A 24,905-nucleotide genomic window follows, 5' to 3' on the forward strand; every position below is an offset into this window, starting at 1 on the left:
AAGATATGATGTGGCAGCAGCTTTTTTGCCAAACATTCCTATGCTGCACTTCTTTGCATTATTTTCTTTCACCTGGTATGTGCACATTCCAGACTTTTTTTTAGAGCAGTTTAGTATGAGTATGAGTATGAGTGGATACCAGTCTAGCTTGAAGTCATTAGCATGGATATTTGTTTGGATGTCTGCAAGATAAATGCCAAGCAGGACAGAGCCCATCACTGATCCTTGCAGTACTCACCTAGTTACAATTTTACATTCGGTGGGTACTAGCAAGTATCAATACGTGGGATCTGTTGAATAGCTAGTTTGCAATCCATGGACAATATAGGGTTTACATTAAGTTTACACTCTGTCCACCACTTTAACCCCTTATATTAACCGCTCACTCCGATCAGAAAATCAAAACCTACAAATTCACAATCATTCCTTGCCACCTGGACGCCTTCTGCTATCATACTCATTAGCTAAACTATCGAATTTGCCCCCCCCCCCGTCAAAATACTGTAAACCAAACCGACTTCAAATACCTCCTATACACCTACCTATCCTCAAAATGGATATGCCTGTGCTCTTATCGTACATGAGCCCCTCCACAAACTACATCAGTCGACTGATTTCAACAGCATTCCTTCTCCTGCATCTACTTCAGCAGTTAGTCTCTCCCAACTACTCCTTCTAACAACTCTCCAAACTCTGCTTATTACTGACGTCCTACCATGCTTTCTAATTTACTAAACTCTACAAATACTACAGGACTGCTCTTCTGCTCCCATATTCCTTTTGTAAGAGATTTATATTTATGAAAATGCTGAAACTCTTATTTCTGTAAATTCAGGTATAGTCTGAATGTAGAATTACTTCTTCACATGGACAATTGGTCACTGTCACTACAGCCACTCTGTAAACAAACGCATTTCTTTTCATGTACTTGATTATAGCCTCAGCAGGAGGTATATACTCTGCTTGATATGCATATTTGTTAATATCCTACTGCATCCATTTTATTTTATAAAAGTAGAAATCCTTACTTGTGTAAATGTCTTAATAAGGTAAAGTCTCAATGTAGAACTCCTTATTTATATAGGTGACTGTTCGCTGTCACTACAGCTACTCTGTATACAAATGTATTTCTTCATATGTGCTTGATTGTACTCTCAGCTTGAGATATATACTCTGCTTGGTATGTATGTTTGTTATTGTCAATGGAGCTTTTCTCCCCGGGCCTCCACTGAAAACGTGTTCTTCTTGGCCCAGTGGACTTCCTCGGCCATCAAACTGAAATAAATACATTAAATACGTTTGTTTCTCTTTTCAATAATACTAACATGGGGGGATAGTGTCAAATGCCTTGGCCAGGTCAGGATAAGCAGTGTCCACAGTCACTTCTGTCTATGGCCTTGACTACTGCCTACAGTCCTACAGAAATGCACTTCCTCAGATAAGAAAGGTTTTCCAATCCATGGTTCCATAGCCCAATTTGTATTGTCTTTAGTAGGGCTAATCTCTGTAAGCACATCCCATTGTTTCTCTGTCTGTAGACACTGCCCACCTGGATATTTTCTTGAGCTGCATTACAGCTTGGCTAGCTGTTGCTGCCTGCTCCTGCTACCAGATCATGTTCTGCTTCATCATATTCACTGATGGTTCCACTATCCATTTTAACTGTCCAACTCATCCTCTCAGACCACCATTGTCCATAGGACTTCATATAGCCCACACCACTCGTGGTCATATTTCTTCCATAATACCTACTCCTGTAAATCATTTCAGCTAACCCTACATGCCATTTCACTTGCATTTATACTCCTGCCTTGGTTGAAAAAAACCCCCAGCTTTAGCCATCCTCTGTGGTCATCTCTTCAACATTTCCTTTGTATGTCAAAAGTATCACCTGTTTATTTTCTTTCTTTTTTTTCTGCCTTTCACATATTTTGCCAAGGTCAGTAAATATTTGGCAAAGTGCCAACTCCCTGTTTTGGTTTGTATCCATTCATTCTTTGTACCATCATTGTTCATTTTTACTTTGGGTCCAATTGTATTTTCACACAAAATGTTCTGCTCACCATTGAACCTGATAAATCTAACAAGCACTCAATTAATGTTTTTTCCTTCCTTCTTTTCAACCTTCAGTAGTTTTCTGATTTGGTTCTGTCCAACACAGTTTGCCTGATAATGGTTTCCTGCTGTTCTAAAGGGACATGTTTTCCTTTTCAGAATAACATGTCACTTCCCAACAGACCTCCTTTTGTAAACTGCCTCAGAATGGAAACTTCTGGATGGCTTTCCTTACCCACCCCAACCACTAGGCCTGCTCTCCTTGGGGGTAAATTGGCTTTGGTGAATTTCTTCGTATGCTATTCAGAGCACTAGCCTTTGGCCAGAACTTTATGCCTGTGTGACAAAATTAAATCCATAATTCTTACTGTTTTGTACATATTGTAAAATATTTTCAGTATCAGATTTGTCTGTGGATTCAAAAAAAAATAGCATTCATGTCAAAGGCTACAGTAAAAGGCCATGTTGTATAGATTTGCAATTTAGAGGCACATTAGCCACAATGAGGAAATACTTCATTATCAGCCAGTTTGGACATCTCTGAATTACCGTTAACTACTGTGAGTGTAGATCAGTAGTTTTCTGTCATTGTTAACCCTGGCAGCTGATGCATTGTGTTAGCACAGGCACCCCCCCATTGTCTTTTTCCATACACACACATATTCAAGCACACACACACACACACACACACATATATATATATATATATATATATATATATATATATATATATTATACACACACACACACACAGGAACCATTCTAAATCTCGAAATACTGAAAGATCGACATTCAGTATCTTGAGAATAAAAAGTGTAGATAAGAGCAACTGCACTTTACAGAGTCATACATTATTGAATCTTCTGTTGGGGTGGTGTGTTGTGGTTTGTGTTTGCGATGCATTGTGGTTTGGAAGTGAGATATGGTGAACGATGTGTGGCTGTGTACAGAGATTCGGGTACGTTTTTAGTGTTTAAGGGTTTTCTGTTTTGTAGTGTTGTGGGAAGTTTTGGGAGTTGGTTGGGTTAAATGGGTGAGTGGGTGTGCGTTACTGTTGAAGGTGGTGTGTTTTTTGAATATGTATTGTGTGCATTTTTTGTGCATGTGTGTGATGGTGTGTACAGTAAGTGTAGGGTACCTAGTGATAAGTTTTTTGTATCTTCCATGGTAGTGTGGTCTTGGACTTGGTATATATAAGTAGCATGGGTGCGGGGGGGGTGCAGGGGGGCTTGCCCCCCTGCTTATGCATAGGTTGTGTAGATGTGTGTGTTTGGTGCTTCAGTAAAGGTTTAGGGGGGGGGGTGTTTGTGATGATGTGGTGGAGGTTGTATTATAGAACTTAATGTCACTTGTGGAAATTTCAGTATTTTGAAGTTTTGGTATAGTGACATTCGGTTTTGTAATATTTCTGTATAGGTTCATAGGTAGGTACTAGGCTATCAACGCTGGGGCCTATACAAGCCCAGCCAAAAAGGTACCCTGGCTTTTGCCACCCAAAAAAATTATTTTCCTGTGCCACTGTCGAGCAGAGCCACAGAGGTGATCCCCGGGGTGAATTTCCTATTTCCCATCCAATCATCAAGATTTTTCTTGAAGAGTGCTAATGAGGAGGTTTGTTTGATATAGAAGGGTATTTTATTTCAGAGTATGGGAAGTCTCTGGGACAGGGATCTATCCCTCCGGCATGTTCTGTTTATTGTGGTGACAAGGTTTAGGTCCCTAGAGCATGTAGCTCGAGGGATTGGAATTTCTTTAGGTGGAGCATGTCCAACAGCTTAGGTTTGACATAGCTTTGTATGTTAGGCAGCGATAACATCTGAGTAGGCGATATGCGACGGAGTAAAGCTGGAGTTTTTTGAGACGGTCTGCGTAGGACATCTGTTTGAGGCCAGTAATCCTTTTGTTAGGTATTTCTGAGGCCTTTCCAGTTGTTGTAGATGTCTTGTGAGGTACATACCAAAAGGGACGTTGTACTCTATAATGGGTCTAATGAGTGATGAGTAGAGGGGAACAATGAAATCTTTTTTTCTGGATGAGAAATCTTTTGTGATGTGGTGTGCCACATAGAAGGATTTCCTGACTACTGTGGCAATGTGATTATCAAAGGAGAGACTACTGTCCACCTGTGTCCCAATCACACTTTCGGTGTTAAGTATACTACCATCTATGTTGTAGTTCATGGGTACAGAGTTTTTACCAAAGGGGATGACGATGCACTTTTTGGCATTGAGCTTGACGCCATGGCTTTGACACCAGGCATCTGTCTCAGTGAGGCCCTTTTGTAGGATGCCTACATCATTAGGAGTTTCGATTTATGGCTCCTAGTTTGCAGACATCTGCGAACTTCATTAGCCAAAGACCTTCTGTGTTAGCCTGTACTTCAGAGAAGTAGATACCAAACAGGAGAGGACCCAGGACTGAATCCTGTGGTACTCCACTTGTTACTGGTCTGAAGTCGGATTTGGAGTCTGCTCCTTTCACAGTGTGGGTTCTGTCAGTGAGCCAGTTGGCAACCCATCTTGTGACATAGGGATTTATACCAAGTTTAGTGAGTTTATCTATAATTCCAGAGTGGGGGATGGTTTCGAAAGCCTTGGCAAGATCTAGATGGGCTGTGTGAACCACCTTACCCTTGTCTACGGCTTTGGTGACTGCTTCAAAGAAGTCTATCAGGTTTAGGAGTCATGGTCTGACTTTTACAAACCCAAACTGGGTGAGGTCCAGAGTTTGGAGATTACCAATGTCTTTGTTTATAAGTTCCATGATGATACTTTCCATGGACTTGCAGACCAGGCTCGTCAGGCTAATGGGGTGGTAGTTTCCTGGGTCTGTGGTGGCTCCCCCCTTGTGGACTGAGATAACTGTCGCTGTGTGCCATTCAGCAAGCACAAAGCCTGAGGTGAGGCCATGATAAACATGGTACTTAGGTGGGGTGCTAGTTTGTTCTGTAGTTCATGTAGAACGCAGCCTGGGATGTTGTCTGGTCCCATGGATGCTGTGTTCTTGGCTTTGGAGAGTGTGGTTTTTACCTGTGCAGCCATAATTACAGGAACTTTGCATTCTTCTGGTATAGAGATGGGGTGAGGGGGGGGTAAAGTTAGCACTGGGGGTGAGGGGGGGGTAAAGTTAGCACTGAACCTATCTGCCAGGATGTTGGCAATATCACTTGGGTTTGTATATTTAGTGCCATTGTGCTGTAACTCAGAGCAGAACTGAGTGTTGCCATTGAGATTCTTGACATAGCTATAGAATGCTTTGTGGTTGTCTTTAGAATCGGTGGCAATTTTGTTTTTGTAACTAGCTTTGGAGGATTTTATCAGGGATCGCAGCTTCTTACTGAGGCTGACCAGGGAGCTCCTCCACTCATGGGATTTTACTCTCTTTTGCAACAGTTTCTTCTTTCTGTTGTATAGTTTGTTTATGGCAGGGAACCACCAGATTGGCTTCCTTTTTTTGGAGGATAGCATCTTGGTTCTGTTTGGGATAGCATGATCTATGCACTTATGTAAGTGCTTATAAAGTGCAATTGTGTAGGATTCAGTAGTCGTAACTGTATTGTCCATCTGCATGGGTGTCATGAAGTTCACCACTTCTGTCTTAAGAAGCATGAAGTTGGCTTTGGAGAAATGTTTTGCCATGGCTTCCTTAATGGTGGGTGGGGGCAGGATGTGGATATCTAGGGTAATTAGCTTATGGTCGGATCGAACCAATGAGGCGTTGAAATCAGGTGTGGGACCACCGGTCACTCATGTTAGCAATGACTAGATGTAGGATATTGTTGCCCCTGGTGAGGGTGTGGATAAGTTGATCCCAGGGCATTGGAGTTTATGAATTCCAGAAAGCGTTGAGCGAAGGAGTTGGTACATGAGTAGTTTTCCCAGTTAAAGGTGGGGTAGTTGAAATCGCCCATTATTAGGATGTTTGGTTGAGCCCTAATATTTTCCAGTACATCAAGAAAAGATGAGTGGGAATCCTGGGGCATGGTGGGTGATCTGTAGCACGCTACAATTTGGATTGCAGTTTTGCCCACAGTTAGTTGCACTTGGATAACCTCGGCTGCATTATGCTGAGCAACTAGCCTGGAGGTGTGGATATCCTTAACGAATATGGATACATCTCCACCTTTGGTGTTCTGGTCTAGGTTACATGGCCGAAAAGTGTGGTATGAGTTATAGCCTGGTAGTGCAGGGTTGCTCTCTGGAGCCTTGAACCAGGTCTCTGTCACTGCACAGATATCGATGTTCTCCATTTTAAGGAGTTCCTCGAGTGAGTGCATTTTGAGATTTAGGCTTTTAGCATTGAGTAGCATCACCCTCAGTTTTTGCTCGCCTCTTCCTGTTATGGTGGTGAATTTGTCATTTGAACCTTTCCTAAAAAAGGCACTATAGAGGCTGCAAGAAACTTAGCCAGTATCTGGAAACCCAGGGGTGACAGTGCAGGTCGTCTCTGGCAAAGCATCATGGTCTGTCGACCATGTCATCCCAGGCAGACAGATACTGGATCCCTTTAGAATGGCACCAGAAGCTTAGCAAATTGTTGAAGTCAATCATTTTGTCGTTGTACTGCGGCATCATTCTGGGTGATGGCAGAATGCATACCTGCCTGGGCTACAAGATCAGAGAGCTCTTCCATGTCTCTTCATGTAGTCCAGGGAGGTACGTCTCAGGTCATTCACACCAACATGAACAATGACAGAGTCATATTTGTACTTGTTGTGGAGTGACCTGAGTGCATGGGTTATGTAGTGGATTCTGGCACCCGACAGGCAGCTGACAGTAACCTTCTCCTTATTTAGCATGGTGAGTGGGACATCAGTGTGCCTGACTATAGAGTCACCTTTGACTAGTGTGTCAGGTACATTGTTTTGCCTTATTGGTTGTGATTGAGTGGCACACTGAATCTGCGGGCTATGTGTCATTTGGGTTGTTTTGGGGGGTGGAGATTGCTTGCATTTCTGCTTTGGTGGTCTCTGTTGATTGAGCAGATTATTACTGAGAGCCTCTGTGAATGTTTTGTGTTTCTATGTGTGGATTTTGGTAGTGTAGATTTAGTGAGACTATGTGATGAGTGTGGTGTGGTGCAAGTGTTTATCTTCTCCTCTTGACTGTAAAGTTCAGTCTTGATTGGAGAGAGCTTTGCCTCCAGTTTGACTAGATAAGTGCATCTCTCACAGGTTGTAGTGTTGGGTGGTAGGAGGAGAGGGTTGTCTGTGTACATGAGGCAATTTCTTCATTGCCCCAAGATGCCCAAATTCATCAGATAGACCGGAGAGAACACTGGGAGCTGACCCTTGGACAAGCCTGAATAAAAAACTATTTTCCTCTAGATAAGTGAGGAAAGTGAGTACAAGAGCTGTTTTTCTCTAAGCAAGTGAGGAAAGTAAGTACCAAAATTGTTTTCCTCTAGGTAATGAGGAAGGTTGAGTGCTGTAGTAATTAGTAGGTTATTTAGTGCTTACAAGTTCTGAACAAGTGCTGATCATGAATAAGCAAATTCAAGTGCTAAAACTAAGAATTTGTATCTGGACTAAATTAGTTACAGGAAAGGGGGGGGCAAGTGCAAATGCTGGGTTTTAAATCAGAAAGTTGAGAGACATGGAAAAACTGCCCAAATGACCAATAACTACAATTTCTGGGCCAGAACCACTCCTTATGTGGTAGACAGGTTACCTAGTGCTTACCGCTACCACTGATAAACTAGTAGGCTTCCCTCCAACACAGAAAGGCTTGGGGGGCTCAGAAGCTTACATACAGTCCTGGATACAGCAAATCTGAATCTGGACTACACTAGTTACAGGAAAGGTATTTTATATATATATATATATATATATATATATATATATATATATATATATATATTTATATATAGAAAAGTAGCTAAAACAGCAGTAAAAACAATTCAAATGCAGTGCCAGCTAGCACACTTGAGTATGTAGCAATGTTAGACCAAACAGTTTAAAAAATGCAATTAAATTAAAAATGACTAAAAACAAGTGCAGAAGGAGTCTATTAGGTAGAGTGAGGTAAAGAGATGGGACTGGGGGGAGTGTCCCAGATCAAATCTACAGTGGGGGTGGGACACTGCAAAAGCCTCCAAATTTAAACAACAAGACAGGAATAGGGAGGGTGGGTATGGGAAAACCAACACCTTCAGCAGAGATCTGAAAAACTATACAGTGAAGCAAAAATAACAGTGCACAACTCTGAAGTCAGCCAGCAATGATATAAAATTAATCAAACAACAATTACCAGTACACAACTCTGAAGTGCCAGAAAAATGTACTCAGCTCTGTATAGTGGGTGCTCGGTATTTAGATCTCGAGATACTGAAAGTCAGTCTTTCAGTATTTTGAGATTTAGAAGTAGACCCATATACATACACACACACACACACACACACACACACACACACACACACACACACACACACACACAGACGTATACATACATGTAATACACACACAAATGTATACATACATGTAAACACACACACCATACACACACACACACACACACACACACACACACACACACATATATATATATATATATATATATATATATATATATACATTTTTATACACACACATACATGTACACACACTCACACCACATCCCCCATACCTGTCCCTGTGTTGTAAAAATGTCCGCAGTATCTCCTTTCATGTCTGTCCTAATGCCACACATCAGCACTTCATACTTCTTTTTGTGCAGAAACTGCTTCATGATGCAAGACTTGTTGCCAATTTTTAAATAACTCTGACTCCCATTTCTAAAAAACTCTTCCTAGTGTCATCTAAAGTTTCTCTTGATTTTGTTCTGAAGGATCTCTGGCTTGGACATGCTTCATCCCTTTCAGGTGTCCCAGATTTTACAGGACAATCAGGCTGTTGCCTCTTATAGGCATACCTTGTATCTATTCAAAGACTTCTTGTGCTACCAGGTTTAGAGGTATACTTATAGGTGCTTTGGCCCTCTCCTTGTAACTCACAAACTGTTGTAGTACTTCAGTACTGCCCCTCCCTCCGACACTATCTGTCATCCAAGCTCCTCATCCGACACTATCTGTCATCCAAGCTCCTCATCACTTATCTCTACCATGATGAGTGAACATGAACTTTTGGATGTGAGCTGCAGCCAGGATCAACTGTGGTAATTTCCACAGCCAAGTAATTATCTGAATCACTCTGTTAACTAAATGCCTTACTGCAGACAGTTCTAGGGTAGAGCACATGGCTAATTAATATATGCCTCTCCCACAGAATGCCTCATTAACTTTTATCATGGACGCTGACACAGCCCGCAGTGGTGCTGCATATTTTTGTGTCGCAGCACCGTGGTAGGCCTGTCAGTGCATACGGAGAGGTTACAGGGAGGTGTACACATTGCGTATGCCTCACGGTCACCATGGTAGGTCTGTCTCTGCATCCAGAGAGGTTATCATGAAGTGTACACATTGTGTATACCTCACAGTTACCATGGTAGGCCTGTCTCTGCATATGGAGAGGTTACCGTGAGGTGTACACATTGTGTATGCCTCACAGTCACCATGGTAGGCCTGTCAGTGCCTATGGAGAGGTTACTGTAAAGAGAATTCAGCCCGATGTCTTTGACAACCTGAATAAGGGGATAACAGTGTGAAGGTATGGTGTCCTGTATCACACATATGGTTGACAATTTATCTTTATTCTACACATCTTCATCATTGTGCTGACCCAAGAGTCATTTACCCAGTAAGAATGCACTGTCGATCTACTTAGGAAAAATCTAGACTAGCTGCATGGTGGAAATAGCCTTACACTAAACAGTATGCTGTTTAAAATTATCTTAGACTTAGAGTATTTTAAAGAATATATATATGAATAGAACAACCATTCTTATTACATGAATCACAGAAGGATTTCACTACAGATATTGTATGTTTTTTCTTGATTACCTGCCAGAAGAAAGCTGTAAAATGTATTTGTGCTATATATCACAACGTCCATCAGAATTCACTTTCTAGCTGTAGTGGAAGACTTTGGCTAGATTTCTTACAGATGCTATGGATGCCATCTAACTACATTACGTCAAGATAAAAATGTTTCAAAATGAGTTTGCATGGTATGTCCTACACATTTTAGTATTAAAATCTAAAAAAATAAAAAAAGAAAAACAACTGAAAAAAAATGCAATGTGTAAATAAATAAAGACAGCAGTATTAAGCTGGTATTTATAATTATGTACATTTTCCAAACATTTCTACAGACCAAGCCCAAATTTCAAGCAATTTCAGCCAGAGAAATCTTGACTTCAGTAATGGACTATGATACATGTCAGCCAATTTGATTTAGTAAGTAATACCACAAGAAGGGATTTTATTCCAGTAGTATTACTATCCAGCAACATTCTAGTCCTAAAGTCTGCAAATCAAAAGATGAATTTGGCTGTTGCCATAACAATCAAGCTCATTTCTAATCATGCATATATGGTGTACTCCAGAATTGAACTCCGTGCTTCCATCATAGGCCCTGTGGAAAAAGATCTTAGTAAAATTATTCAGTTTTTGACCACGATAATCCCAACAGATGAATGGGCTCTTTTTAGGAGAGATCTGGGGTGGTAGTCATACTGAGTGACTCCTATTCATTTTCTATGTGTGAATCCACAGGACAGCTGTTGGAAGAGAGATGACAGCTATGGCGGAAATGTAATTATTATGTTTACAGCAAAAGTCCCTACTGTACTATTCACCCTCTAGAGACTTTTGCTCTTGCAATACACATTTACTATGTATTAGTAAGAACTTCAACATGGCTGGAGACTCTCTCTCTACTCCCACTGTGTGTCAAAACTATCTTAAATAGTTTTAAACTTTGCTTAAACAGCACCCATGCCAAAGATGGCTCTATTCTTCCTGATGACCTGGCTAGCTTTACTTGGATTACTTTTCTCCGAACTCTTACGGCCACTTTGCTTCCCCATCTTTTGTACCTTCTCACTCCTCCTCGTACAACGCTAATTTCCTAAACTCTTCCTCTTGCTGCCGCTCTCACACCCCACCACTAACTACAGTTCCTCCTTTGTCCATTTATTTTCCTGCTCATTTCCATAACTTCTCCTTTCATATCTCTTTTATCAATTTTAAGCTACATTTTTACTTGACTGTCTGTAAAGTATTACTACCCTCAGAAACACCCTATTTTGATCTTTTCCCTGCAGCCATCACTCGATAAATTGACTGTTATTTTATTTTTTCTATTAAAAAATTAGCCAACTTATGTTAATTTCTCTCTTGTTTTTTTGTGTTAAAATGCTACATTCATGTAAAATATATTTAAAAGTCATGTAAATAAGCTCATGTATAGATGTTTTTACCCTGCGATTATAAATGTACATAATTTGTAACTTAAATATGGAACTTTTCTCCTGGGCCTCAGCTAAAAATTGGTTTTATCTAGTCAAACTTGTCATGGTCAATATATGTATTTCCAGTGGAAAAATATGAAGGCTGAGTGAAGTTTGCAATTGTATTTCAGAAGAACACGAAGAAAACTTTAATTAATCTGAGTTAAATGCAATTTCTTTCATAAAAGAGTGTATAAACTTTACAGTTGATCTTGCTGCATGTGAAATGTGAAGTATATATGCAATTGCTGTTTCAGTGAAAATGAAATAGGTCCAGTAAAGTTTGAAACTGACTTAAAAATGTGCATGTAATTTGCAGTGCTTAGAACTTACTGCTCCTTGAAATGCTTCAGAGCAGGAGAATGTATTATCTTATTTGGATGTTCTCTGAAAGGTATTTAACTGTGAAACCAGATTAGAAATGCATAGAGAGAGAGAGACTGAGAGGAAGACAACTACTAGCCAGTTTAATCTCTGCTTTGCTAATGGAATGTGTCCAGTAAACCATATTCCTGGACATAGCTCATGCTGGAAAATCCACTGCCTACGAAATAGCAGAATTACTCTATGGACTTAACAGTTTAGAGTTGGATACAAATTAAGTAAATCTTTAGTGGTAGTGATAGGTCTTATTTTGATTTTTTATATGCCATTAAAGGCATTTATTTTACATTTTCCTCGAACAAGTCTATAGGTGATTGTATCAAGTTTAAAAAGTGCATTGTTTAATTGTATGTAGTTCATGTAAGGAGTTTTATTCCGTTTCAAAAGCTTACTCTTGGTGATTTATTTTTTAGCTCAAGGTATATGGGTTGAAATTATATAAACTCAAATGCTGACTTCTCCCTTTACAAGGGTTATTGCATATTGCTACCATACCAATATTTAATGATTGGCATATTTTAAGGGTAAATAGTAACTATGTTCTTGTTGGTTTCAGGCTGCTGATATTATACCATTATCTGGCTTATTTAAGGAAAAATAATCGTATTCTTGGTGTGCCAGAGAAGTCTGGCTTTTAACAGCATTACCATAAAGATATAAAGATATGGAAGTGTGTGTGTGTGTGTGTGTGTGTGTGTGTGTGTGTGTGTGTGTGTGTGTGTGTGTGTGTTTATGCAGAAATAATCTGGACCAGATTTTAGTTACAGTTGGCAAGACAGCACTAGAATAAACTTGACTGGGAACAAATTTGGTGAAATCCTGTACAGACAGTGATTATAAATGCATTACAGCAGACCAGTACAAAGCTTATTGGGGTGTGGCAGATGTTATCTTTAACCTGAGGTAGCAGTGAATGTTTACTATGAACTTTTTTAAGGCCAATCAACCCTTGCATATTATGTGTTGGTCAGTAGTATTGATTGTGAGACCATAGCTCTTGACATCACATATGGCTTTATCATGATGTATAAGCTGGTGACTGTGGTATATCATGATGTATAAGCTGGTGACTGTGGTATAGATTTAAAGGCTAGATAATGACAGAAATGTAAAGTATTTTTGTCTTTTTTCTTTTCTTAACTGGATTTGTTTCAATAGGCTAGTGACCTCTTTTTGGGGGAGACCTGAAGTGGTGTTTACACTACTAGGAGAATTTTGGCCAGGGCATCGGAGAACTTTCCCTACTCATCTTTGTTGTGAGTGGGACCCATTTTGCAGGAGCACTTCTTGTTTCCATTCCAGGTGCAGAAAAGGGCTAGAGAAATAGGGAGGCAGATGGAGAGAGGAGTAGATGATAAAGAGGTGAGAGAAATAGAGGAGAAAGCGAATATCAAAACCAGAGGATGTATGCAAGATTCTGAGTAGATATTTCAAAGAAATCTGTTTGATGGAGTTGAGTCAGCAAACAATGGATGTATAATTACAGCCCTCAAGTTGGAAGGGTTGTGGAATGATTTATTTAAAGAAATTGTGATGCAGAATGATCCAGGAAATGGAGGAGATGTGTCCTAGGGGGGTATTATGGAGAAAATACAAAGGATGATGCGGAGACAATCCTGCAGAATACTGGTGAGATGGAAAAGAAAACACTTCAATGAACCAAGTACTTGCACAAACTCTGTACCAAAATAAGGAAACTACACTCCTTCACTCCTTAAAAACATCCGGTAAAGAGACCGGTAACACTGGAATAACAGACTTTATTAATAAAGTCTGTTATTCCAGTGTTACCGGTCTCATTACTGGATGTTTTTGAGGAGTGAAGGAGTGTAGTTTCCTTATTTTGGTACAGAGATGGAAAAGAAAACATGTACAGAAAAGGTAAAAGAAGGGTTAAGAGGAACAACAGAAAAGAAGGCAGAATAAAATGTAAAAATGGAAGTACATGGTAAGGATTCAGGGTAAAGAAGATGAAGAAATGGATAGGTATGACGTGCGGAACAATTTAATAGCTCCTTTGGGTGTCAAAGCACATGGGGTAAAAGTATTTACACTTCTTAACCAAAAAGACATTTCTTGCCATATCTGAAGCTGTTTTTCAATGGAAATTTTCTTGAATATGAAAAAAGAAAGACTGTAACCCATGGAACTTTTTGTGATAAAAGCATTTAACAGGGGAAAAAAAAGAAAATTCATGCACAGTTTTGAAAAACTCTAGAAAGAGATACTTTGAAAGGACATTTGCAAATGTTATGTAAAGAAGTACTGGACATTGCAAGTTTATGACAAAAGGAGTTTATGGACTGGTGGTTGGAATTGTAATACTGTGTTAAAAAATAGAAAGAGAAAATACACATGTACTAAGCATGATAAATGTGGAGGGGAAGAGGGGTGTTGTAATATACTGGGGACAACCCAAACAGTACTTTCCCCCCAAAAAGGGCATTTGATAAACAATGGTGCAAAAAACAAAATGTTATATTTGTGGGGAAGTGGACATGATGCAAAAAATGTGAATTGAAATGTTATAAATGTAATAAAATCAGACATTCATGGATGGATTACAAAATGAAAATAAGAGTACGGAAAAAAAAGAAGAAAATGAATAAAGAGAATACATTTTAGGAGTAGTAGAAATACATGAAAAAAATAATAAATAGGACACAGAGGAAGGTTCTGAAATAAATGATGAAGAAGACAATATGGGAAGTTGTAAAAAAAATTCTATTGGTAAAAGGGTAAAAAAGTGGGGAAAAAAGGGATAAGTACATAAGAAAAAATAAAGGAAATGGATTGTAAAGAATATACTGTTTGCAATTAATGATTGGGGGTTGGTATAAAGGTTAGGTAATGATTGGGGGTTGGTATAAAGGTTAGGTAATTGAGTCACAGACACAAGGTACAGTGTTTGATTCTCACCTTCGCGAGGGAAATTGGATAGCCTTAGCATGGCCTATTAAGAAAGCTAGACTAGTAATTAGCTATGAACTTATAAAGCCATGAATCTAAGGGAAAAAATAAGTACTTTCTGTAAATGTGAATAGCATTAAGAATTTAATAAGAATATGGATTTTGGACTGGTGCAATACATGTGATGTAGATGTAATTATATTAGAAGACACTCTTTTTAACAAAAGAAAGATTACAGACAGAGAAACTATGGGGAGGAAAGATAAACTTGAATTTGGGAAATGAGAGATGTTCTGGAATAGCCATATTCTGTAGAAGTACATTAAATATATTAGATGCAACTTTAGCAAAAATGGAAAGGTTAACCATTGTAGATTTAAAATGGAAAGAACAAGTATATAGAATTATAACATTATATACTAATGCTTGTTGTTTGTATTTTGGCTTTTCCCGGTTAGGGGTCACCACAGCGGAACTTCAGTCCGCTAATGATTGGCAGTAGATTTTTCATGAATGCCAAGGTGCCAGCTCAACGTTCAACCTTCAATGAAGGCATGCCCATTTACACATGTCTTTTGAATGCCCAAACAACATCAACAACGATACTAATTGTAAAGAAAGGGAAAGCTTATTTCATCAGATTTTAGATTATGGGGTGATAAATATGACTTTGTGATTTAAGAAGCAAGTGTAAAAAAAGGAAATGATTTAAGAAAAATGTTAGAAGTTATAAGATGTGAAACTTTGGAACAAAAATTCATGGACATACAAAAGAGATGTATAGAACTGAAATAGATTATTTTATAGTATCAGAAGGCTTAGTTATAGGAGAAGGTGAGGTAGCTGAAACAGGATTTTCTGATCATCTTGCAATATGGTTAGAGATAAAGGAAAACGAGGAATATATAAAAATAGCAAAGGAATAAAATGGGTAAATGAGAGAGCACGGAATGAATAAGGAAATAGATTAGTAATACAATTCTGAAAAGATCATATTACTATGAGAACATTTTATAAAAAAATGTCTGAATTGTGGATGATATTTAAGGACTAAATATGTTTTAGTGGCAATATGATGAGAGAAAAGTAGAGAGAGAAACATTTTATAAAAGAACATATAATGATAGAATGTACTTTGACAAAGAAAAGGAATTAAATGAAAGAAATCAAGAAGAAATGCTATCAATTATATAAGCAAACATATTTTACAAGAAAAAGAGAAGCAATATCAACTTACTTAAGCAGATTAGTAAAGGAAGATGGTAGTGTAATAAGAGAAATAAAAATATTTAAAATGAGAACTAGAAAAATGTAGGAAAAGATTATGAATAGTGTAGTATAATATGTATAAGAGATGTATAAAGAAAAAAGAAGGTGGTAAAAAAGCAGTGTTAATAGAAAAAGGGAATACAAAGTTGGAAACAAATATTTCTTCAAAGTAGATAGATAAAATATTAGGACAAGTAAAATACAGATTTGGCTGCAGGGCAGATAAAGTAGGGTATGAAATGCATAAAAAATTAAGGGATTGGCAAAAAAATATTTAAAGATTTTGAATGAACGTTTAAATGAAGCATTTAAATATAAAGAATTATGGAGAGTAATACTTAATTTCATATGGAAAAAGGAAGGTAGAAGACAATTAAGACTGATAGTACTGAATAATAATAATTACAATATCTTAATGAAAATAATACAAAAGAGATTTGAAACTAAAATGGAGAATATTATGGATATTATATATAGTATAAAGGGTAAGGGTTGTCAAGAATTAGTAATTATAGAGAAATTGTGGATGATATTATAAATAGAAAAGAAGAAGCAAAAATCATGATAGGAGACCTTAGTAAGGCATTTGATACATTTGGACACAAAATCTAATGAAAGAATATAATATAAGTGAGAAAGTTAGGAAATTATGTATGTCAGTGTATAGCAATAATAAAGTAAAATTACTGGTAAATGGCTGTGTAAGTCAAGAGGTACATATGAAGAGTGGTATAAGACAGGGATGTCCAGTGAGTTGTATACTCTTTGTATTAGTTATGAATGTGATAGTATGTGAAATAAATCACAAAATGAAGGAGGTGGGGTATAATAACACCTGAAGGGTTAAGAATTCAACTTCTGTTAATGTATGCAAATGACATTATAATAACTGCAAAAAACAAAAATTTGGATAAAAGAAGTAATTCACAAAAATGAATGTCTAGAGGTAATAGAGATGGCTTTAAATAAAGAGAAAAGTAAAGGTTTAAATGATGTCTTAAAGACAGGGGTATATATGAATGCAATTTCTGTGTTAGCATAAAATTTGGGAATAAAGATGTAATTAGAATTCAATGGGAAAAACAATAGAAAAATAAACAAACAAATGTTTTCTGGAGAACATATAAATTATGATTCAGAAAAAAAGGCTTATTTGATAAATTCAATACTGATGGGGAAAATAGCATACTTATCAAGTGTATTTATGTTGCCAACAGTATTTAAAAAGGAATTTTTGCAGATAATTATTTAATTTATATGAGGTTCTAGATTAAACCCAGTAAAAATAGGAGTTTTGTATGTAAACAAAGAGAAAGCAGGTATAGGGTTAATTAACCCAGTCTGTACACTTGATTCATTAAATTTGTATCAAGTGTTAAAGTGGATAAATGAAAAAGATGAGAGATTAGTAGTAAAACTGTATACATTTAAGTATGATACATTTTGGGATACAGTAAACATAGTAAAAGAGAAAAAAATTCATAAATAAATAAAATTAAATGTTACAAGAAAAATAGTTTGTGGAAAATGCAAATTGCTAATACAGGAAAAAATAGAAAAGTATGGTATAAGAACATAATGCTAAAAACATTGCTATGTAAAACCATGATAAAATCTAAAAGATGAAAAAAATTAAAGCTATAGAAATAGGAAGCAAATGATGAAATCAGAAAGCAGAATATATGTTTACATTGTCAGGAAGATGTAGTTTTGAAATGTAAACAAGTAAAAGTTATGGGGAAAATTATGTAAAGAAGATTTTTTTTGAAGATATAAAAGAAGTGGATGGATTTTATAAGAAAAGAAGTAAAGAATGTGTTAACAGAATAGTTATTTTAGGTTATGTGGGTTATAGGGAATGCAAAGGAGTGTGAAAGCAGTGCCAAGGATTAAATGGTGGAAATTAAAAAAGGGTGATTGTGAGGTGGAGTTCAGGGAAGAGTTAAGACAGGCACTGGGAGGCAATGAAGAGTTACTGAATAGCTGGGTAACTGCAGCAGAGCTAGTAAGGGAGACTGCAAGGAAGGTGCTTGGTGTGACATTTGGACAGAGGAACGAGAACAAGGAGACATGGTGGTGGAATGAGCAAGTACAGGAGAGTATACAGAGGAAGAGGCTGGCGAAGAAGAAGTGGGATTGTCAAAGAGACATGAGTATAAGGAGATGAGGCGCATGGCAAAGAGACAGGTGGTGAAGGCTGAGGATAAGGCGTATGGAGAGTTGTATGAGAGATTGGCCACTAAAGAGGGAGAAAAGGACCTTGGCTAGACAGAGGGACTGAGCTGGGAAAGATGTGCAGCAGGTAAAGGTGATAATGGACAGTGAGGGAAACATACTCACAAGTGAGGAGAGTGTGTTGAGTAGATGGAAAGAGTACTTTGAAGGGCTGATGAATGAAGAGAATGAGAGAGAGTGAAGGTTGGATGATGTGGGGATAGTGAATCAGGAAGTGAAGCAGATTAGCAAGGAGGAAGTAAGGACAGCTATGAAGAGGATGAAGAATGGAAAGGCTGTTGGCCCAGATGACATACCAGTGGAAGCATGGAGGTGCTTAGGAGAAATGGCAGTGGAATTTTTAATGAGATTGTTTAATGAAATTTTGGAAAGTCAGAGGATGCAGGAGTGGAGAAAAAGTGTTTTGGTACCTATCTTTAAGAATAAGGGTGATGTGCAGAGCTGCAGTAACTACAGAGGGATAAAACTGATCAGTCACAGCTTGAAGTTATGGGAAAGAGTAGTAGAAGCTAGGTTAAGAAGGGAGGTGATGATTAGTGATCAGCAGTATGGTTTCATGCCAGGAAAGAGCACTACAGATGCAATGTTTGCTCTGAGAGTGTTGTTGGAGAAATACAGAGAAGGTCAGAAGGAGTTGCATTGTGTCTTTGTGGACTTAGAGAAAGCATATGACAGGATGCCTAGAGAGGAGTTGCGGTATTGTATGAGGAAGTCGGGAGTGGCAGAGAAGTATGTAAGAGTGGTACAGGATATGTACAAGGGTAGTGTGACATTGGTGAGGACTGCGGTGGGAGTGACAGATACATTTAAGGTGGAGGTGGGATTACATCAAGAATCAGCTCTGAGCCCTTTCTTATTTGCAGTGGTGATGGACGGGTTGACAGATGAGATTAGACAGGAGGCCCCGTGGACTATGATGCTTGCAGATCACATTGTGATATGTAGTGAGAGTAGGGACTAGGTTGAGGAGACCGTGGAGAGGTGGAGATTTGCTTTAGAGAGGAGAGAAATGAAGGTCAGCAGGGCTAAAACAGAATATATTCTATGTGTGTAAATGAGAGGGAAGGTAGAGGAATGGTGAGGATGCAGGGAGTAGAGTTGGTAAAGGTGAATGAGTTTAAGTACTTGGGATCAACAGTTCAGAGTAATGGTGAGTGTGGAAGAGAGGTGAAGAAGAGAGTACAGGCAGGGTGGAATGGGTGGAGAAGAGTGTAAGGAGTGATTTGTGACAGACTGGTACCAGTAAGAGTGAAAGGGAAAGTCTACAAGAGGGTAGTGAGACCAGCTATGTTATATGGGTTGGAGACGGTGGCACTGATGAAAAGGCAGGAGTCAGAGCTAGATGTGGCAGAGTTAAAGATGTTAAAATTTGCACTGGGTGTGACTAGGATGGACAGGATTAGGAATCAGTATATTAGAGGGTCAGCTCAGGTTGGACAGTTTGGAGACAAAACAAGAGAGGCGAGATTGTGTTGGTTTGGACATGTGCTGAGGAGGGATGATGGGTATATTGGGAAAAGGATGCTAAGGATGGAGCTGCCAGGTAAGAGGAAAAGAGGAAGGCCTAAGATAAGGTTTATGGATGTGGTGAGAGAGGACATGCAAATGGTTGGTGTGGATGCAGAGGATAGGAAGAAATGGAAACAGGTGATCCGCTGTGGCGACCCCTAATGGGAACAGCCGAAAGAAGATGAGGATGAGGATGATGATGATGATGGTGATGATGGGTTATAGGGAATGAAACAATACATTAAATTGTGTTTAGTGGCAAATGGATTTTAGCAACAATATTAAGTAAATTCCAGTGGTGGTTATGGAAAAAGAGTGGAAAGTCTAACAGGGATGAAAATTTAGTATGATTGCAAAATTATGAATGTGTAAATAAATTTGTACATTTGTAAATGTGTAAATATGTCTTAAGTAGGAGTTATTTTTATATATAAATAAAGGACCCCTACTACTTTTTGATACTGCACTGCAGTGTCAGCAGTCAATCCACCTGATGTAGAGGTAGAACCCACAGTCTTCTGACTTGTAAAGTAAGTGCCTAAGACATTGGTAGCTGTCTACAGTTTTGTCACTCCAGGAAAAAAGGCATATTTTAAAAAGTGTAGATACTAGTTTTTCTCACTTTTCTGCTGAATTTTGCTTCAACATCCTGTAGTCTTTATGCATATGACTTAGTGTTAGCATATACTACTTATATTACATTCATTTGTGACTCTTGTTGAAACTAAAAATGCACTCTGTTCAAATAACGTCACTGCAGATGAAATTTACTTTTCCATAAGGTACAGTAAAATTTGCACAGATTATTTATTTAGGCCAGTGGATTCTTTTCTCAAGAGACCCATATCCCCTTAACTAACTCTTACCCTAAACGTAAAGCACTCACACTCAAACACACACTAAATCTATTGCCTTCCTTAACCATTACTCTAACCCTAAAACACTTATAATTGCACACACACCCTAAATGTATTTCCTTAACTAACCCTTACCCTAATCCTAAAATGCACTCACACATACAAACTCCTGGTCCTACCACTAACCTTTGTCAACCAACCAGAAGTCACCCAATATCACCTTCACACAAATGATCCTTCAATAAACATGTACACCAGTTTACTTGACATGACTGTATCAACCAAATGAATACATATAGACTCAATTCATTGTCAGTTGACCTGAGAATTGCCTGACTGCCTTTGCCAAATCTCAGACTGCAGAACAATAAGTTGGTGTGAGGACATATGACAGTAGGGTTTTTTGTGTTTCAAGGAAATGTTTGGGGAATGGTGTGTGCATGTGTCCATATACATACATACACACATATATACACATACACACATGAAAGTTTTCAACTGATATGCAACTTGTTTTTCCATAATTTGTGGATCAAGTTTAAATCCAGTAAAATGGGATGTATTAAATTGTATTGCTGAAAAGAAGGAGGCTTTGGACTTATAAAATCAGTTGTAGATTTGTCTTATACGCATTTATTTTGGGAATTTTTAAAAACTGAGAAGAGAGAAAAGAATTGGAAACGTATAGAGATTTGTGATTAGATATAAAAAAGAAAGAAAAGTTAAGTTGTAATAATGCATTACTAAAAGAATATGATGAAAAAAATATAATTTATGCATACAAAATAGTTAAGAATAATTGGGAGACCTGGTATTCAACCATTATGGATAAATATTATTATGTCATAACTTGCTTAATAAAATAGACATGGAAAGGATGGTAAAAAAAGACAAGAGAAAGAAAATTTCAAAGTGTTAAAGAAATTATGTTTTGTTAAAATTAATGTTATAGACGTTATTAGTAAAGGTTCAAATGAAGTATAAGCAAAAAAAATGAAAGAGTGTGGAACATCTGCCAGACAGAAGAAATGATGGAACATGTATGTATTTCCAATATATGCAAAGAGGAAAAGAAGTGGGATTTATATTTGAAAGAATATGAAAATGAGTGTTTTGAAAGCAACAACATGGCAATGATTACAAATGAAAAGTATTATGGGATGCAGATTGTGAATATTGAAAAGAGAGAATATTAATATGTATGGTGTGAGTAAAATGAAGTATTAGGAGTGAAGAATTGCTTAATAAATTACTTTAAATAAATCATGTGACAGTCATTTGGTTATGGGAAAAATTAAGATAAAACTATGGAAAAGAGGTGGGAAGGATAGATACTGAGAACATACTGTTTGATTATTTAGATTATACTGCGTACATTTTTAACATTTGAGTCGATCTAATAGCTGTTCTCTCAAACTTTACATGTAATTTTGTCACCATTGGTAAATGCAATTCCAGACGTAATATAACGAGGAGATGTTACTAGAGTATTAATTCATTATTTTCAGCTCAGGGTTCCCACCACCAGATGTCTCCCACAACTTCTGCTGTTGCATTAACTACCCCTTTTTGGAGAAGGGATTGTGTACACCTAGAGCTGTGAGAGAATTAGGAATAATATTAACTAAGTTTTTTTTGTTATTCATGGCAATGTTTGCTGTGCAGCATTAACTGCCATGTTTGTACTGAATGCATAGCTTTAAGAGCAGATTAATGCTTTAATGATATTGGCTGGAACAGTATGTTATGACTGACAAGTTGACATACATGGGTGCCGTGTGTTTGGTTGACCAATGCTTTGGTCAACATCTGAAAGTGCAGCTTGTTTGTTTAAATGTTGCTAAGCCAAAAAAAGGTAAATAAGATGTATGCTAGAGCTAGGTAAGAGGATAGAGTGTGTGTGTGTGTGTGTGTGTGTGTGTGTGTGTGTGTGTGTGTGTGTGTGTGTGTGTGTAATGTTTAGGATTAGGATCATGGATAGGTTAGAGAATAGATTTAGTTAGTGTGTGTGCTTGCATTTAATGATAGTCTGAGCTGTAATGTTATGAGAAGAGTTGTTTTGTTTAGATGCACATTAGGGTTAGGGTCAGGGCTAGCAGGAATTGGTAAGATGTACAGAGATGCTTCACCTCCCTGCTCCACCTTAGTGATACCAGTTAACCTTAACCCTGCCCCTAACTCCAATGTGCATCTGAACTTTAAAAGAAAATCCCTTCTCATAGCATTACCACTATTCAGACAAATTTTGAGCTGAATGCCATTGGGTTATTTGCAGTGCATTGGAATAGGACCTTTTTTCCTTGTTCAATGTACTTAAAGTCAGTGTTATTTGTATGTGATGTATTGTGGTACATGTTTTATAAGTTGACCAAGTGACATGTCAACCACTTATTCTATAATCATATATATATATATATATATATATATATATATAATTTCCCTTTCTCTCTCTCTCTCTCTCTCTCTCTCTATATATATATATATAAAAAACACACATGAATATTTTTCTCTCTCTCTCTCTCTCTCTCATATATATATATATATATATATATATATATGTATAAAGAGAGAGAAAGAGATGTATATACACACACGCAAATATTTTCCCTAACCCTAAACAATCTCTCACACGCGCGCGTGGACATTTCCGTATTAAGATGCAGCGGGATTCCTTACTGTGGTACATCTACTGGGGTGTATACTTATTATGTACATCTAAAAAATCTAAATTGAAAACATCTGTAAATTTGCGATCACATATTTTATGTGAGCAGTGGATATTGGACATAATGTTCTACATGAGTAAAATCATAATCCTCCTTTGTAATAGGATACAGATGAGAAATGTGGCTAATACAGTTTGATAACTCATAGTGGAAGATGCTGATGTGTGATTTTCTGACCTGTTACTATTATTTTAGCAAGTCGGCATCAGAAAGATAGTCACAAAAATACTTTCTATGGAAAAAATTATTTAAGGGTTCCCATTCAAGGGTTAAATCATTGTAAAACATGACAACTGGCAGTGTAAAACACAAAGCATATTATATCCCATAGAGAGACAAATCACAATGGCTATAACAAAACGCCTTGCACGGGGTACAATACAGCATTCCAAAAAACAGTAACGGACAAAACCAGACATAGGTAGCAAAAAGGTAACTCAGAGTGGCTGATAAATTTACCACAGGGCAAATTCAATGGCTGTATTAAAAATTCTGGTCTGAAATCCAGTAATTAATTTTGTTTTGAAAATGTTTCAGGTAATGCCTGCAGTACATTGCAAAAATGTAAGCTTGCTGGTATCCCTAACTGATGCTTACTGTAGCATTTGTGTTTCATGAGTATACTTCAGCATGGTTGCTAGATTTTGCATTGCCAGAAAGCAGACCACACCTTCAAGATTCATGAAAAATATTTATATCCTGTGGGACACAATAGAATTTGTTGAGTTTCCTAGATACACTCTTCCTGATGAAGCATATGTATACCAAATAAATTATACTTTCAGTAGCAATGCTAGCTAGAGTAAAGAGTACACAATAAAGCCTTTTATATTTTTTTCAAAGAATTAAGGCTCCTTATCTATAATGTCATCTTATGTGGCTCTAACAAAGAATATCAGCTGGCTGTTTTGTTAGGCAGAGATATAAAAACACATTTTTGTCTGAACATGATCACGAAAAAATGGTTGATTTCCTGAATGTTATGAAAGCTAAGTCCCAAATGAAGCAATAATTAAGTTTATAATGCTTTGTACTAAAATATTGCTTTGCAGGATACAGATGTTAACTATATTTTCATTGCTTGTTGCTATAAGTCACCTTCATTGTAGTTTGACATACGTTTATGATTTATTGTTCATAGGTTCATAGGTAGGTGCTAGGCTATTGGCCCTAGGGCCTATATAAGCCTAGCCAAAAGGTACCCTGGCTTTCGTCACCCAAGAAAATAATTTTCCTGTGCCCCTGTCGAGCAGAGCCACAGAAGTGATCCCCAGGGACAGTTTCCTATCTCCCATCCAGTCATCAAGTTTTTTCTTGAAGAGTGCTAATGAGGAGCTTTGTTTGATATAGATAGGTAGTTTGTTCCAGAGTATGGGAAGTCTCTGGGACAGGAATCTATCACTCCAGCATGTTCTGTTTATTGTGGTGACAAGGTTTAGGTCCCTAGAGCGTGTAGCTCGTAGGGATTGGGATTTCTTTAAGTGGAGCATGTCTAAAAGCTCAGGTTTGACATAACTTTGTTTGTTAGGCAGAGATTGCCTCTAAGTAGGCGATATGTGATGGAGTAAAGCTGC

This window comes from Protopterus annectens, chromosome 13.part0 (genome assembly GCF_019279795.1).
Source record: "Protopterus annectens isolate FY-2018-M chromosome 13.part0, PAN1.0, whole genome shotgun sequence".
NCBI lineage: Eukaryota > Metazoa > Chordata > Ceratodontiformes > Protopteridae > Protopterus > Protopterus annectens.